The following is a 17755-nucleotide window of genomic DNA, read 5'->3' as shown; positions in this document are numbered from 1 at the left end:
CTTGGAAGATCTCATTCCCCTGGACAGCGGTCCCCATCAAAAACCTGTGTGCAAGACCTCAGTCGGGCGCATTCACTGTAAGACCCTGATGGGCGCAATCACTTGTAGACGCTCCCGTCATACCATCCCGCCCAGGGAGTAGAATTAAACAATATAATTTTGTTTTAAAAGATTTTCTCAAAACTTTGCTCCAAAGAGAGCAAACTTAGAGTTTAAAACAAGTTTGGTTTTCATCCCACCCATTTTGTGCAAGCATGGCCAATGATGAGTCTTGAACCTATGGCTCTAGCTAAATATAATAATTTGCAAAACTTTTATAAAACATGCATAGTATTAAAATTTAAAGAGTTATGCATAGTAGGAAAATATAGGTCGAAGCATGATCAATTTGCAACTTGCCTGAGTCTTGAAGTTGATTCCCTACTTGTTATCGTCACTCCTTTACTTTACGATATATCTAACGACGAAAGAAAATACTTCAACACACAACAATTCAAATAAAGATCCAAATAAAGATTCAAATTAACAATAAAGATTATTTAGTTCTTTTACTGTTACTAAGCTAGTTGGTATGGCATGGTAGGGTTGAGATGGATCAAGTTGGCTTGATTGAAAATATGACATAAATCATATTCCGGGTTGGATCAAATTGATACAAGTTAGGGTCATGGTTGAAGGGTCGTGAGGCAAGGTTCTACAACAGAGTCTATAATAAGTTCGATTGGAATATTTGACTTGGGTCCAATGAAAATGATAGATGGAGAGTTGATGCCATAAGGTTTATGTTACAAAAATTTATGTAACATTTCCTAAGTCCAAATTTGTATGATGATGGCATATGAACAGAGAGGTTTTCTAGGGATCAATCTAAGAGATTTAACCTATAGTTAAATTCTAATTTAACAAAGTTAGTAAATGATCATCAAAGAAGATCAAACTAAGATGTTGATGTTAAAACAGTGATTAAACCTTGCTGGAAAAAAAATTATGCCACGAGTTCCAACAGAAAGGTGAGGTCCTAAGGTCGAACTTTTATATAATAAACATTTTTATATGATTTATAGATTAGAAGATATAGCAAAAATACTTAATTTAAAATTTAAATCAGAACTAAATTTTAACTTCCCAAAAACCGAGATCCCAATTTTTTATAATAAACTAGATGTTCCAAGGAATCCGCGGATATAAAATTTATCCAAATCGGACTTACGGTTTAGGAGATATGAATTTCCGAAGTTTGGATATTTTTCTGAAACTGAGTTACGGGATTAACTTTGAGCAGCCACGTGTCAAATCGTGATTGGTGGATCCCTGCTGTTTTTTTAACAGAACAGAGATCGTTGCCTGATGGATCGAGCGATGGAAGGGAGGTTGCTCACCGGGGAGAGGTGGTCCGGTCGCCGGAGTTGGTCGGGGCGGCGGCACGTGGCTCGTCGTGCACGAGGAGGTTCACGTCGCCGTTCTTGTCGACGAGACGAAGACGATGGGGTATTGGCATCGTCGATCTTGTCCACTGGAAGTCGTGGGCAGTGGCTGCAGGCACAGAACGATGGCGGAGCTCGGATGCCGTCGTTCGTGCGCCCTGGCTGGAGAATCAAGGGGGACAAGGGCCAGCAAGGTGTGCACAGGAGATACATACAGAGAGAAAGGAAGAAACGAGGGGTCCTGGGCTTCACCAGAGGCGACGGGGTCGCCCACGGACGGCGACAATGAAGCTCGGGTCCGGCGGCAAATTTTCCGGTTTTGAGGCGAGAGGGAGAGGGCTTTTGTATCTGGAAGGTGTTAGGGTTGAGGGCTCCCCTCGGGGTCTATTTATACTGGCAGTGGGAGTCGGTAAGGGGAGATCAAGGGTGCCCAATGTGGTCATTAATGGTAGGTTGATTTCTGAAAAATTAAGGCATTCGTTTGCAGTTTTAATTCCCGGAATGGATCCGTCGTTTCATGGAGAATAACTCTTGTATTGAATGCAAATTGAAACGGTGAAAGAATTGATGGCAAGAGAAGAAAACTACAGCCATGCCATTCTGTGCTCTGTTCCGGTACGTGAGGTGGAATAAGTGCACGAGGTGGAAGAAGAGCGAGATGGGTCAGGTCAGTCAGCCCATGTGGAAGAAAGAGAAGCAGCGAAAAAAAAAAGAGTGAGGAATAGAAGGGTCAAGCCCAATAGTCTAGGATTAGGACATTTTTAGTATTATTTATCTATTTGTAAAAAGTTCAGAAATACTGGAGGAAAATGTCAAAAAGAAATGTTGACCACAACTGAACAATTATTTAGAGCTTAGTAAAAGTACTCACAACAACAATACATTTTGTTGTACATTTTAAATAATGTTTATGAATTCCCAAATTGATAAATGGGAAGCATTTAAATATTTCCAATAATATTTTGGAGAAGTCATATTATCTCCTCTCATTAAGTTTAGTGGAAAATTTAAATGGCATTAAAATTCCAAATAAGATCTAATTTCAAATGGAACTCCAAACGAAATATTCATACACCAAATTTGAGAAAGTCCTTTTATTCTCACTCCTTAATATTGAATATGGTTTCAAAATATTTCATAGGAGTCGGAAAAAGAAGAAATCTAAACTCAAAATTTTGAAACAAGACTCAAAAGGTTTTAATTTCTCGTGAAATCATAGTAACTCACTCAGTAATAAATTAATATTAACATTCCAAAATTTGGAAAAATTTGGGATGTTACAATCTACCATGAGACTGTAATGGCTAAACCCTAGGAGCCTATCCTGTATGACTATAGCAATGAATATCTCTGCTCCGGACTAAACTCTCCGGTTTATATAGATACCGGAGAGATATAGGGTTACATAAGGTCGGTTACAGAGAAAGGAATCTTCATGTTTGATCGCCAAGCTTGCCTTCCACACCAAGGAGAGTCCCATCCGGACACGGGTGTAGTCTTCGGTCTTCCTATCTTCACAGCCCATCAGTCTGGCCCATGGCTAACAGGCTGGACGCCCGAGGACCCCTCAGTACAGGACTCCCTCAATGGGTTGGTGAGATTTACCATGTAATCGAGTTAGTTTTGTTAGGGTTTGATCCCTAGTATCCATTATGTTCTGAGATTGATGTTGCTATGACTTTGTTATGCTTAATGCTTGTCACTAGGGCCCGAGTGCCATGAATTTAGATATGAACCTATTATGTTTTCATGAATATATGTGAGTTCTTGATCCTGTCTTGCAAGTCAATAGTCACCTACTATGTGTTATGATCCGGCAACCCCGAAGTGACAATAACCGGGACCACTCCCGGTGATGACCGTAGTTTGAGGAGTTCATGTATTCACTAAGTGTTAATGCTTTGGTACGGTACTCTATTAATTAAAAGGAGGCCTTAATATCCCTTAGTTTCCAATAGGTCCCCGCTACCATGGGAGGGTAGGACAAAAGATGTCATGCAAGTTCTTTTCCATAAGCACATATGACTATATTAGGAATACATGCCTACAATACATTGATGAAATGGAGCTAGTTCTGTGTCACCCTATGTTATAACTATTGCATGAGGAATCGCATACGACATAATTATCCATCATTGATCCATTGCCTACGAGCTTTTCACATATTGATCTTTGCTTAGTTACTTTTCCGTTGCCACTGTTATGATTACTACAAAAACTGCTACTGTTACTTTTGCCACCATTACCGTTATTCCATACTACTTTGCTACTAAATACTTTGCTGGAGATATTAAGTCTTTCATGTGTGGTTGAATTGACAACTCAGCTACTAATACTTGAGAATATTCTTTGGCTCCCCTTGTGTCGAATCAATAAATTTGGGTTGAATACTCTATCCTCGAAAACTGTTGCGACCCCGTATACTTGTGGGTTGTCAAGACTTTTTGGCACCGTTGCCGGGGAGCATAGCCCTATTCTTTGAGTCACTTGGGATTTATATATATGTTGATCACTATGAGGAACTTGAAAGATGAAAGAACCAAGATTTATCCCTCAACTATGAGGGGAGGTAAGGAACTGCCATCTAGCTCTGCACTTGATTCACCTTCTGTTTTGAGTAAACTTGCGACACCTGCACCTGCTATTGATTCTGATATGTCGCATGTTATTGATGATGCCACTTCTGCTATGCATGATGCTTATGATGAAACTACTTCTATGCTTGATAATACTGTGCCATTAGGTGAATTTCTTGATGAACAACTTGCTAGGGTTAGAGAGAATGAAACTATTGAAACATATAATATTGATGAAAGTGATGATGAAGATTCTCCCCCTAGATATGAATTCCTGATGTGCCTGAGGGTTATGTTATGGATGAAGAAACTGCTAGAGACCTTTTTGCTTGCAAAGATAGATATGATCTTAAGAAACTATTAGCTAAGCTGAAAGAAAAGTCTTTGAATGCTAGAATAAAATATGACCCTGCTTTTGCTACTTCACCTATCTGTATTTATGATAAGGATTATGATTTCTCTGTCGATCCTGAGTTAATTACTTTGGTTGAATCTGATCCTTTTTATGGCTATGAATCTGAAACTATTGTGGCACATCTTACTAAATTGAATGATATAGCCACCCTATTCACTCATGAGGAAAAATTCGTTATTACTATATCCTTAAGTTATTTCTGTTCTCATTAAAGGGTGATGCTAAAACATGGTTTAATTCCCTTACTCCTGGTTGTGTGCGTAGTCCCCAGGATATGATTTATTACTTCTCTGCTAAATATTACCCCGCTCATAAGAAACAATGCTGCCTTAAGGGAAATATATAATTTTGTGCAAATTGAAGAAGAGAGTTTCCCACAAGCTTGGGGGAGGCTTCTCCAATTACTTAATGCTTTGCCTGATCACCCTCTCAAGAAAAATGAAATACTTGATCTTTTATAATGGACTAACCGATGCTTCCAGAGACCACCTGGATAGTTGTGCTGGTTGCGTTTTCAGGGAAAGAACTATTGAGCAAGCTGAATTGCTATTGAATAATATATTGAGTAATGATAATGATTGGAGAATTCCTGAACCAACTCCTAAGCCAACTCCGAAGAAAAGAGGTATTATATTTCTCAGTCCTGAAGATATGCAAGAGGCAAAGAAATCTATGAAAGAAAAGGGTATTAAAGCTGAAGATGTTAAGAATTTACCACCTATTGAAGAAATACATGGTCTTAATAACCCGACATAGGTAGTAAAGGTAAATTCTCTGTATAGATTTGATGAAGGTGATATTCCTCGTAATAAGTCTGCTAGCCAATGCTCGGATGAGTTTGATAATTTTATTGTTAAACAAGAAAACTTCAATGCTTATGTTGGTAGACAATTGAAACGTAATGCTTACATGATTGAACACTTGAGTGATTATATATCTAGAGTTAAAGGTGACCCTAAACTTATTAGTAAACATGCTTCTATGGTTACCACTCAGGTAGAACAAGTGCTTAAAGCACAAAATGATTTGCTCAATGAATTAAATAATAAGAAAAATGATAATGATGTTAGAGTTTTGACTAGAGGGGGTAAAATGACTTAGGAACCTTTGTATCCTGAGGGCCACCCTAAGAGAGTTGAGCAAGATTTTCAGAGAACTAATCTTGATACACCTAGTCGTGCTAAGAAGAAGAAAAATAAAAATGATAGGACTTTGCATGCTTCTAGTGAAATTGTTGTTGACACACCTGAGAATCCCAATGATATTTCTATTTCTGATGCTGAAACATAATTTGGTAATGAACATGAACCTAGTGATAATGTTAATGATGATGTTCAACCTAGCAATAATAATGATGTAGAGATTTAACCTGCTGTTGATCTTGATAACCCACAATCAAAGAATCAATGTTATGATAAGAGAGAATTTTTTGCTAGGAAGCACGGTAAAGAAAGAGAACCATGGGTTCAGAAACCCATGCCTTTTCCTCCTAAACCATCCAATAAAAAGGATGATGAGGATTTTGAGCGCTTTGTTGAAATGATTAGACCTATCTTTTTGCGTATGCGTTTGACTGATATGCTTAAAATGAATCCTTATGCTAAGTATATGAAAGATATTGTTACAAATAAAAGAAAGATACCAGAAGCTGAAATTTCCACCATGCTTGCCAATTATACTTTTGAAGGTGGAATACCCAAGAAACTAGGAGATCCAAGAGTACCAACTATACCATGCTCCATTAAAAGAAACTATGTTAAAACTGCTTTATGTGATCTTGGAGCCGGTGTTAGTGTTATGCCTCTCTCTTTATATCGTAGACTTGATTTGAATAAGTCGATACCTACTAAAATATCTTTGCAAATGGCCGATAAATCAACTGCTATACCTGTCGGTATTTGTGAGGATGTGCCTGTTGTGGTTGCAAACATTACTATTTTAATGGACTTTGTTATTCTTGATATTCCCGAGGATGATAGTATGTCGATTATCCTTGGTAGAACTTTTTTGAATACTGTAGGGGCTATTATTGATTGCAACAAAGGCAATGTCACTTTTCATGTTAATGGTAATGAGCATACGGTACACTTTCCGAGGAAACAACCTCAAATCCACAGTATCAATTCTATTGGAAAATTTTCAACTATTACTATTGGAGGTTTTGAATTCCCTCTTACTACTGTCAAGAAGAAATATGATATTCTTATTTTGGGGACATGCATATCCCCATTGAGGTAACCCAGTGTTATTTGAAAATTCTCTGGTTTCATGTTATTCAAAAAGAGTTTGTTAACAAGACTTGATCAACCTTGTTAGTGGATTCCTTTTGATGAGCATGAGATGGATGAAGTTAGAAAGCACAACTCTCGGTACCCTCCTTTTACTTTCTGTTATTTAGATTAAATAAAGCAAACATAGTATTTTCTGTCTGTTTTCTGAATTATCCTTACAATAGAAAAAACCCCAAAAATAAAAATTCTCCAAACGTCCTGAAAATAAAATATGATTTTTTTGTAGAATATTTTGAGAATATCTGGCACTAAGAACACACCGGGGGCCCCCACCATTTGGCCACGAGGGTGCAGGGTGCCCCCACCCCCCTGGGGCGCGCCCCCTGCCTCGTGGACCCCACGTGGACCCCCTCCACTTATTCCAGCACCCACTCACTTTGTCTTCCTCCAGAAAAAATCCTCCCATAGCTCAAACCTGTGTTCTAGCTCATCTTGCTGCCATTTTCGATCTCTTTGCTAAAATCTCCATTCACAAAACTGTTTTGGGGGATTGTTCTTCGGTATGTGACTCCTCCAATGGTCCAATTAGTTTTTGTTCTAGTGCTTTATTCATTGCAAATTTTTGCTGCTAAGGTGACCCTGTTCTTGAGCTTGCATGCTAAATTTATATGGTCCCAAGTAGTTTTAATGCATGATACAATCTCTATGCACTTGTGGGAGTAGTTGCTATCAATCTTGTTTAGTTTGGTTCACTTTTATTTTGAGTCACTAAATTTTTTAGAATTTTTCCAGAGAAAGAAAATGATGAAGAGATTGTCGAGGGGCTCCTCGAGCCGAAGCTTGAAGGATAAGAAGAATGAGGAGAATAAAAAGCCCAAATATAATCTTCCTCGCACTGCGGAGGTTCGGCCGTGTGAATGGCCTTGTGATGCGTTCTTGAGAGCCGCCGGAATTTATGATCACTTTTATTACTTGGCTGAGAATGCAGGCCTCACTGACTTCCTCCACGACCAGCGCGAACAGTATATCCTACTCACTAATATTTTCGTGCAAAGTTTTTATTTCCATGTTAAGAAATCACCACCTTTAGTGGAGTTTCATTTATATGATGAGGTTAAGGAGATGTCACTTCATGATTTTTGTCGGGTCTGCAAGATACCCTTTGTGGGCAGCATCGAGGAACCACACCGTAGTGATGTGGATGGATTTATAGATAGAATTTCTGTAGGGGAAACGAGGAAAGTTTCCGATGCAAGAATTACCAGTATACATTTTCCTGTTCTACGTTACTTTGCGATATTTGCTAGTAGATGCTTAATTGGTCGCGGGAACAGTGGAAATCTTAGTGCTCCTGATCTTGTCATTTTGCACCATGCTTTGTTTCATGATACAACTTTCAGCTTAGGTGCTATTGTTGCTAAACGATTAAGTCTGAACCGTACAAAGGGCCCCATCTTCCGAGGCATCTTTGCTTCACGCCTTGCTGCACACTTTGAGATACCTATTAGGCATTATGAGAAAGAGGAAAAGTTTCTGCCCCTGTTTTTCTAGATTATAAGAGTATGGTAGCACATGACTTTATTGTTAAAAATAAGAAGAAGATGCTTAAGTATAATTTGATATTTAATAAAACTCACTGTGAGACTATTACCTTGCCTGCACCCTCTTTGTTTAACATACTTTCAGGCATGTACCTCATCTTGCCCGAGGCCATTTATGCATATTGGAGGCTAACACATGTTCCAGAGCCTGAGCCACCACTTGAACCTTATCGACAGCCTGTTTATCAGTGGGATTCGGAGGAGATCGCCAACCAGTGGCACCCTGAGGACCCTCCTCAGTACTGCGGAGGGAGTAGCTTTGATCCGTGGGCATAGACCAACTTAGGCCAAAATCCTAAGCTTGGGGAAGTATGTATTTCTCACCGACATTACATTCATGTTCACACACTCATTCCAGTTGTCGGTGCTCATACTTTTTCATTGTACTATCCATGCTAGTTTATTTTCTTTTCTTAGCCTTCTTCTTGTGTGTTTGAAGAACCTTAAGAAAAACCAAAAAAAATAGTTGTAGCTTTTAGCTGGTTTACTTTCCATGCCTGTAGTAGTAGTAATTAAAATAAAACCGAAAAAGATTTCTCGTTCTTCTTTTGCTTGTTAGGAGCTTTCCCGTGTAAATAGTTTTATTTTATTTCTTTTCTTTGGGGATCGAGAGGAGAAGACCTCGATGAAAATGTTGAGTGGATCTCATATGAATTATTGTTGATTTAACCATGAGCCCATATTACCTTGTCTTCTCCCTTGTTTTAAATGCTTGCAGATTCCAGCTTAATCCAATGCACGTGCACTATTATTATTATCCACACCATTCGGTCGTGCAAGTGAAAGGCAATAATGACGATATATGATGGACTGATTGAGATGAGGGAAGCTGGTATGAACTCGACCTATCTTGTTTTTGTAAATATGATTAGTTCTTCGTTCCTGATTCAGCCTATTATGAATGAAACATGTTTGCAATGACAATTAGAGATTATAGTTGCTCATGCCATGCTTAATTTGCTAGGAGTTTATAATGGTTTACCTTGAGTGCCAACATGCTATTAAAATGGTTGTGATGTGGTATGATAGGGGGGTATCCTCCTTTGAATGATTCGAGTGGCTTGACTTGGCACATGTTCACGCATGTAGTTGAAACAAAATCAATATAGCCTCCACGATATTTATGTTCGTGGTGACTTATATACTACTCATGCTTGCACTCATTGTTGATTAATCTTAATGCATGTTCATGACTGTTGTCGCTCTCTAGTTGGTCGCTTCCCAGTCTCTTTCTAGCCTTCACTTGTACTAAGAGGGAATACTGCTTGTGCATCCACTACCATAAACCCCAAAGTTATTCCATATGAGTCCACCATACCTTCCGATATGCGGTATTTACCTGCCGTTCCAAGTAAATTTGTATGTGCCAAACTCTAAACCTTCAAATAAAATTCTGTTTTGTATGCTCGAATAGCTCATGTATCAACTAGGGCTGTCTATATCTTCCATGCTAGGTGGATTATTCTCACGATGAGTGGACTCCGCTCATCACTCATGAGAAAATGGTCGGTAACCAGGATGCCCAGTCCCATGCTCAAATCAGAATTAATTGCAAACAAAACTCCCCCAGGACTGTTGTTAGTTGGAGGCACCCGTTGTTTCGGGCAAGCCATGGATTGATGCTTGTTGGTGGTCTGGGAGTATAAAATTTACCATTCTGTTTGGGAACCGCCTATAATTTGTGTAGTACGGAAGATATCGAGATCTCTTGGTTGTTATGTTGACAATGAAAGTATGCCACTCAAAATATTAGTTATCTCTATTTCAAAACTCGTACTCTGGCACCTCTGCAAATCCCTGCTCCCCTCTATGAAGGGCCTATCTATTTACTTTTATGTTGAGTCATGATCCTCTTATTAAAAAGCACTAGTTGAAGAGCACCTCTGTCATTTGCATGCATTGCTATTAATTTATATTGAGTATGACTGTGACGGGATCTCTTTTACCATGAATTACAATGTCTAGTCAGTCCTTGATCTTCAGGAGTGCTCTGCATTTATGTTTTGCAGTCTCAGAAATGGCTAGCGAGATACCATCTTGTTATATCATGTTATGATTGTTTTGAGAAAGTGTTGTCATCCAAGATTTATTATTATTGCTCGCTAGTTGATTATGCTATTGATATGAGTAAACATGAGACCTAAATGTTATTGTGAATATGGTTAGTTCATAATCTTTGCTGAAAACTTGAATGCTGGCTTTACATATTTGCAACAACAAGATCAAACAGAGTTTGTAAAAGTTTTCCTTTATCACTTTCAGTTTGTCAACTGAATTGCTTGAGGACAAGAAAATGTTTAAGCTTGGGGGAGTTGATACGTCTCCAACGTATCTACTTTTCCAAACACTTTTGCCCTATTTTTGGACTCTAACTTGCATGATTTGAATGGAAATAACCCGGACTGACGCTGTTTTCAGCAGAATTGCCATGGTGTTATTTTTGTGTGGAAATAAAAGTTCTCGGAATGATCTAAAAATCCACAGAGACACGATTTGGAATTAAAGAAAAATATTGGCGAAAGAATCAGCATCAGGGGGCCTACACCCTATCCACGAGGGTGCAGGGCGCGCCCCCTGTCTCATGGCCCCCCTGAGACTCCAGCGACCACAACCCCGACTCCATATATTCACTTTCGGGGAGGAAAAAAATCAAAGAGAAGGATTCATTGCATTTTACTTTACGGAGCCGCCACCAAGCCCTAATTTTCCTCGGGAGGGCTGATCTGGAGTCCGTTCGGGGCTCCGGAGAGGGGAATCTGTCGCCATCGTCATCATCAACCGTCCTCCATCACCAATTTAATGATGCTCACCGCCGTGGGTGAGTAATTGCATCGTAGGCTTGCTGGACAGTGATGGGTTGGATGAGATTTACCATGTAATTGAGTTAGTTTTGTTAGGGTTTGATCCCTAGTATCCATTATGTTCTGAGATTGATGTTGCTATGACTTTGCTATGCTTAATGCTTGTCACTAGGGCCCGAGTGCCATGAATTCAGATCCGAACCTATTATGTTTTCATGAATATATGTGAGCTCTTGATCCTATCTTGCAAGTCAATAGTCACCTACTATGTGTTATGATCTGGCAACCCCGAAGTGACAATAATCGGCAACACTCCCGAGGATGACCGTAGTTTGAGGAGTTCATGTATTCACTAAGTGTTAATGCTTTGGTCCGGTACTCTATTAAAAGGAGGCCTTAATATCCCTTAGTTTCCAATAGGACCCCGCTGCCATGGCAGGGTAGGACAAAAGATGTCATGCAAGTTCTTTTCCATAAGCACGTATGACTATATTTGGAATACATGCCTACATTACAATGATGAACTGGAGCTAGTTCCGTGTCACCCTATGTTATAACAGTTGCATGAGGAATCGCATCTGACATAATTATCCATCATTGATCCATTGCCTACGAGCTTATCACATATTGATCTTTGCTTAGTTACTTTTCCGTTGCCACTTTAATTTCTAAGGAGGAAACATTATCATTCTCTTCATCAATATTCTCATCCTCATTAGCATCAACATCATCATCAAGAGATATGTTGGGATTTGAAGTAGGAGATACCTTCAAAGCCTTAACCATAAGGCAAATGTGAGAAGAAATAGATGATGATGTAACATCCCTTGAAGCTCCAATCAAGACCACATCTTGTTCCATGGAGTGTTGGGTTTCCTCTACATTGTTAGCACAACAACTAGAGGAAATATAGGCATTTTTTTATCAATGCAACAAGACATAGCAAGCATATCATCATGTGATTTAGTCAAACAATTTATACATGATATGCAAGGACTATCAACACAAGCATGTGAAATATGTAGGGTGCTCGAGGTGTCAATGTCCAAAGATGAAGCACTGCAATAAGATAGTGATGAAGAATCATCAACATTATGCACACTATCATCATTGTAATGACCAACATTACTCACCGTATCTTTACCTTGTGGCAATACACATGTAGGTGAAGTAGAAGAAGTTGAGAAGACAACACGGCCTGAGGTGGAGGAAGAACCATCATCCCCATAAAACTTGGACACGCCATATTTATCTTGAAGCTTTGTACACAACTCCTGAGCATCCCGGAACGACATGAGTTGAAATATAACTACATTGCTCAAAGCATCGAAAAGCACATTAGAATCTTGAGCATTGAGATAAGAGTTTTTCTCATCCTCTAAATATTGGGGATCATTTGGAGGAGAAAAACCCATATCTACAATTCGCTCTAAATTTGGATCCATGACCCTAAAGAGATTAAGCATGTGAATTACCCAAACATCAAAATTTGTACCATCAAAACTAAGAGTGTCAGAGAATCCTAATCCCCTAGTCGACATCCTTACTCTCTAGGCGGTTAAACCTAATAAAAAGAGACGAGGCTCTGATACCAATTGAAAGATCGTGGATGTCGCCTAGAGGGGGGGGGTGAATAGGCGCTTTAAAATAATTATGGTTTAGGATTGAACAAATGTGGAATAAAACTAGCGTTTAATTTGTCAAGCACAAAACCTAAATCAGCTAGGCTCACCTATGTGCACCAGCAAATTATGCTAAGCAATATAAACAACTAAGTGATAGGAAGATATATAACATGTCATACTATGGCTATCACAAAGTAAAGTGCATAAGTAAAGGGCTCGGGTACGAGATAACCGAGGCACGCGGAGACGACGATGTATCCCGAAGTTCACACCCTTGTGGATGCTAATATTCGTTTAGAGCGGTGCGGAGGCACAATGCTCCCCAAGAAGCCACTAGGGCCACCGTAATGTCCTCACGCCCTTGCACAATGCAAGATGCCATGATTCCACTAAGGGACTCTTGAGGGTGGTCACTGAACCCGTACAAATGGCAACCCTTGGGGGAGGTCACCGGAACCCATACAAATTGGTCAGGGAGATCTCCACAACCTAATTGGAGACCTCGACGCTTGCCCGGATATTTACACCACAATGATTGAGCTCCGAAGCATCACCAACCGTCTAGGGCGGCCAAGCACCCAAGAGGAACAAGCTCTAGGGTACCAAGCACCCAAGAGTAATAAGCTTCTCAACTTTTCACTTCCACGTATCACTGTGGAGAACTCAAGCCGATGCAACTAATGCAATGGCAAGGGCACACGGAGTGCCCAAGTCCCTCACCCCCAAATCCCACCAAAGCAACGAAAGCTATGGAGGAAAATGAGAGGAAAAACAAGAACGAGAACACTAAGAACTCCCAGATCTAGATCCAAGGGGTTCCCCTCACATAGAGGAGAAAGTGATTGGTGGAAATGTGGATGTAGATCTCCTCTCTCTTCCCCCCCCCCCCAAAAAAACTAGCAAGAATCCATGGAGGGATTGAGAGATAGCAAGCTCCAAGAGGCAAACAATGGTGGGGGGAAAACTTGCTCAGATTTCTTAGGTTGGAGGAGGAAGAAGGGGGTATAAATACCCCAAGAAAAATATGACCGTTGTACCACGGGCACCCGGCCCGGCCAAAGAGGTCACTAAGGAGGGGCTCGGGTGACCCCGGGCACCCGCACTAGGCAGAGAGAAGTGGGAATCGATAAAATTGAAACGGCCACAACTTTTGCAAATGAACTCCGAATTTGATGAAACCAAGATTGTTGGAAAGCTAAAGACAAGGGCTAACACAATCTTGATAGAAATATCAAGAAATAGCAATTGATAAAATACCCAAATTAATATGGTGAGAACTCTTTCTCAAATAAGACCGGTAAAACTCAAACACCGAATACGCAAGAGAAGATGCATAGGAAATTGGTTTTCGATGAACTAGAGCATGTCACAAAGATAACCACATGCTATGAAACCTCACAAAGAGAATATCCAAACAAGAACCAACAAATATGATGATGCCAAGAATGCAATGGTTTGAGCTCTCACCAAACGATACGATCAAGCTACTCACTCGAGAGCCCCACTTGATAGTACGGCTATCGATCCTATAATCTGTTCTCCCAACTAACACCATGAGACCGGTAAAATAGAAAACCTATCAAGGACAAAACTTTTGCTTGCACATAGTCCACTTGAGCTAGATGATGACGGTCTTGACTCCCTCAAGTTGGACCACCTTTCTTGATTGCATTGGCTCGATGATGATTAGTAGATTGCTCCACCATACTCCACTATGGGTGAGCCAGTCTTCAGAATATCTTCACAACTCCATTGTCACCACAATGGATGGCAAGCTTAAAGCATGATCTCTTCGTGATGCCCCGCTCTTCGAGATGCTCCACTTGAACTTGCACACCGCAATCTTGATGACGATCACCACTTGATGTCATCCTCCATGGGTTATATGAGATCTTCCTCTTGACGCAAGCCCATGGAAACATACCATACCATGGGATCACTTGATCCCTTTCGGCACATCTTGTACGCTTTGCGTGTTGATCAACTTGATTCACACTTGACTTAGTCTTGATCAACCTTGTATCATGTCTTCTACATGACCAATCTTTGGATAATTCCTTGGATAGCACCTTGGTCGACACATAAACTCCTTGAAACCAACACATGGACTTCAAGAAAAACCTATGGAAAAATCCTTCAAATATAACTCAAGGCAACCATTAGTCCATAGAGAACGTCGTCAATTACCAAAACCAAACATGGGGGCACCGCATGTTCTTTCAAAGTGGCTGATGCGGATTGTAATATTGAGGAAGAACCGGGAAAAAAATTGTGCTCATTCTTGCCATTGAGGTCAGCTTTGCATCAAGCCAAGCAAGTAAGGTTGCTACTGCCCCTCCAAGAGATTAGTCCATTGCCGCCCTTCAGCGGATCTGAGGCCCCCAGCAGGCATGGTAGTAGCTGACGAGAATTCCCAATATCTTCCATGCTAGGTAAATCATAGGCGGTTCCCAAACATAAAATAAAGTTTATTCCCTTTCCACCAGTCGTTCACAATCCATGGCTAGCCGTATCCACGGGTGTCTTCCATACCAACACTTTCCAAGGGATTTATTATGAACAACATAAATAAAAAAATTCATTCTAGGATTGGGCATCCCTATTGCGTGCCACATTCTTGTGCAATGACAAGTGAATAAACATTCATCTTGATAATAACCTACCTAGCATGGAAAAAATTGGACACCCCCTGCCGCTTCATGAGCAGTACGGGCACACAAAAAGGAAATTCATTTTGAAAATTAGAGTTGGTACATACAAATTTACTTGGAACGACATGAAAATATCGCATATAGGTAGGTATGGTGGACTCATTTGGCACAACTTGGTTTAGTATTTGGATGCACAAGCAATATTCCCGCTTAGTACAAGTGAACGCTAGACAATAGATTGAGAAGCAACCAACCAAAAAACAAAAACGAGCATTGAACATAACTAACACTGAATAATGCACCACAAGTACGATCTAACTTCATTGCATAACTATTGACTTTCGTGCTTGCATAGGGAATCACAAACCTTAAACCAATATTCTTACTAAAGCATAATTACTCACCAACATGACTCACATATTACTATCTCCATATCTCAAAAATATTGCAAGGAATCAAGTTTATAATATCCAATGATCTTCATGAAAGTTTATTATATCCCTCTTGAATATCTATCACTTTGGGACCAAATTCACATTTTGTGCAAATTATCATTGCAAATAACAAGTTATCAAAAAGATTTAAGTGAAGCACAAGCATAAATATTTCTTAATAAATTTCATATCTCAAAATAATATAAGTGAATCATGAGAGGACATTTCTTTAAAAAAAATCTAACTCTCAAAATAATCTAAGTGAAGCATGAGAGCATATTTCTTCAAAAATATTCAACTCTCAAAATGATCTAAGTGAAGCATGAGAGCATATTTCTTCAAAATTTACTAACTCTCAAAATAAACTAAGTGAAGCACGAGAGCATTTCTTCCAAAATTAAACCACCACAGTGCTAAAAAGATATAAGTGAAGTACTAGAGCAATTCCATAGCTCAAACAATTTAAGTGAAGCACATAGAGCAATTCTAACAAACCATAACATCATTATGGCTCTCTCAAATAGGTGTGTTCAGCAAGGATGATTGTGACAAACTAAAAAGCAAAACAAGCAAATACTCATATAATACAAGATGCTCCAAGCAAAACTCATGATATGTGACGAATAAAAATATAACTCCAAGTAAAATTACCAATGGTCGTTGGAAGAAAGAGGGGATGCCTTCCGAAGCATCCCCAAGCTTAGTTGCTTGGTACTCCTTGAATATTACCTTGGGGTGCCATGGGCATCCCCAAGCTTAGGCTATTTTCACTTATTCCTTCATCCATCGTGATCTCAACCAAAACTTGAAAACTTCAATCACACAAAACTTAACAAAACCTTTGTGAGATCCGTTAGTATCATAAAGCAAATCACCACTTTAAGTATTGTTGCAAACCCATTCATATCTTGTTATCGCATTATAACCACCGTATTCTAACTTTACCATGACTTATACCCCTGATACAATCTATAGATTAATCAAAATAAGCACACAATGCAACGAAAATAGAATCAGTCAAAAACAAAACAATCTGTAGTAATCTATACTTTAACCATATTTCTGTAACTCCAAAAATTCTGAAAATTAGGACAACGTAGGCAATTTGTATATAAATCATGTGTAAAAAATCAGAATTTTATCACGCTCTAGTGAATTTTAACAATTCTTCTACTAGATGCAAAATTTTATTTTTTCCAACAGGATCAAATCAACTATCACCCAACATGATTCTAAAGGCTTTACTTGGTACAAACACTAACTAAAACATAAAAACACAATCATAACATTAGCATAATTGTTTAAACACACAAGAACACAAATAAAAAGTGAAAAAATTATTTTATTCATTGGGTTGCCTCCCAACAAGGGTTATTGTTTTATGCCCCTAGCTAGGCATAATGCATAGATTCAAGTATTGTCCTCTTTAGTTTCCAACTCCTCAATCATACATCCATAATTCCTTAAGGATCTAGCATGCATATTTTCAATGATCACACTCCTAGGGATAAATTTAAAGAATTCACTCTTGCAAGTAGGTCTCTTTATCAACTCACCAAAGTCGGGGTGAACACTAATCATTTTAAGATCTTCATTGTTGCTGCTTGAAATGGCACCTTTGTTCTTAGTAACATGGGTAGACTTGCAATTTTTACGAGGAGGAGTCTTTTCAATAGTTTTAGAAAAAGAAAAAGTCGAGCTCAAGTTACTAAAAATTACTTCCAACTTATCAATCGAGAGGGGCTCTCTTCTACCCTCTCATTAACTACGTGTCTTCTCTCTTTTAATGTGTTAAGAGTATCCCCTATCCTTGACCCAATTTGAGTAGCATGATTATGGATCTTTTTATCCAAATTCTCAATATGCTCTAAGATGAGCATTTTCTTTTCGGTAGCATCTAGCCGTTGCATAACATGCTCAAGAGTTAAAATTGTTTCATTGATAATGATAGGTGGTGATCCCACTAAACTTCCCCTAGCATTCATAGAATCAAAAGT

This window comes from Triticum urartu, chromosome 2A, assembly GCF_056163025.1.
Source record: "Triticum urartu cultivar PI428250 chromosome 2A, HENAU_Tu73, whole genome shotgun sequence".
Taxonomy (NCBI): domain Eukaryota; kingdom Viridiplantae; phylum Streptophyta; class Magnoliopsida; order Poales; family Poaceae; genus Triticum; species Triticum urartu.
The sequence above is the reverse complement of the archived record's forward strand: the minus strand, read 5'-3'. Positions refer to the sequence as shown.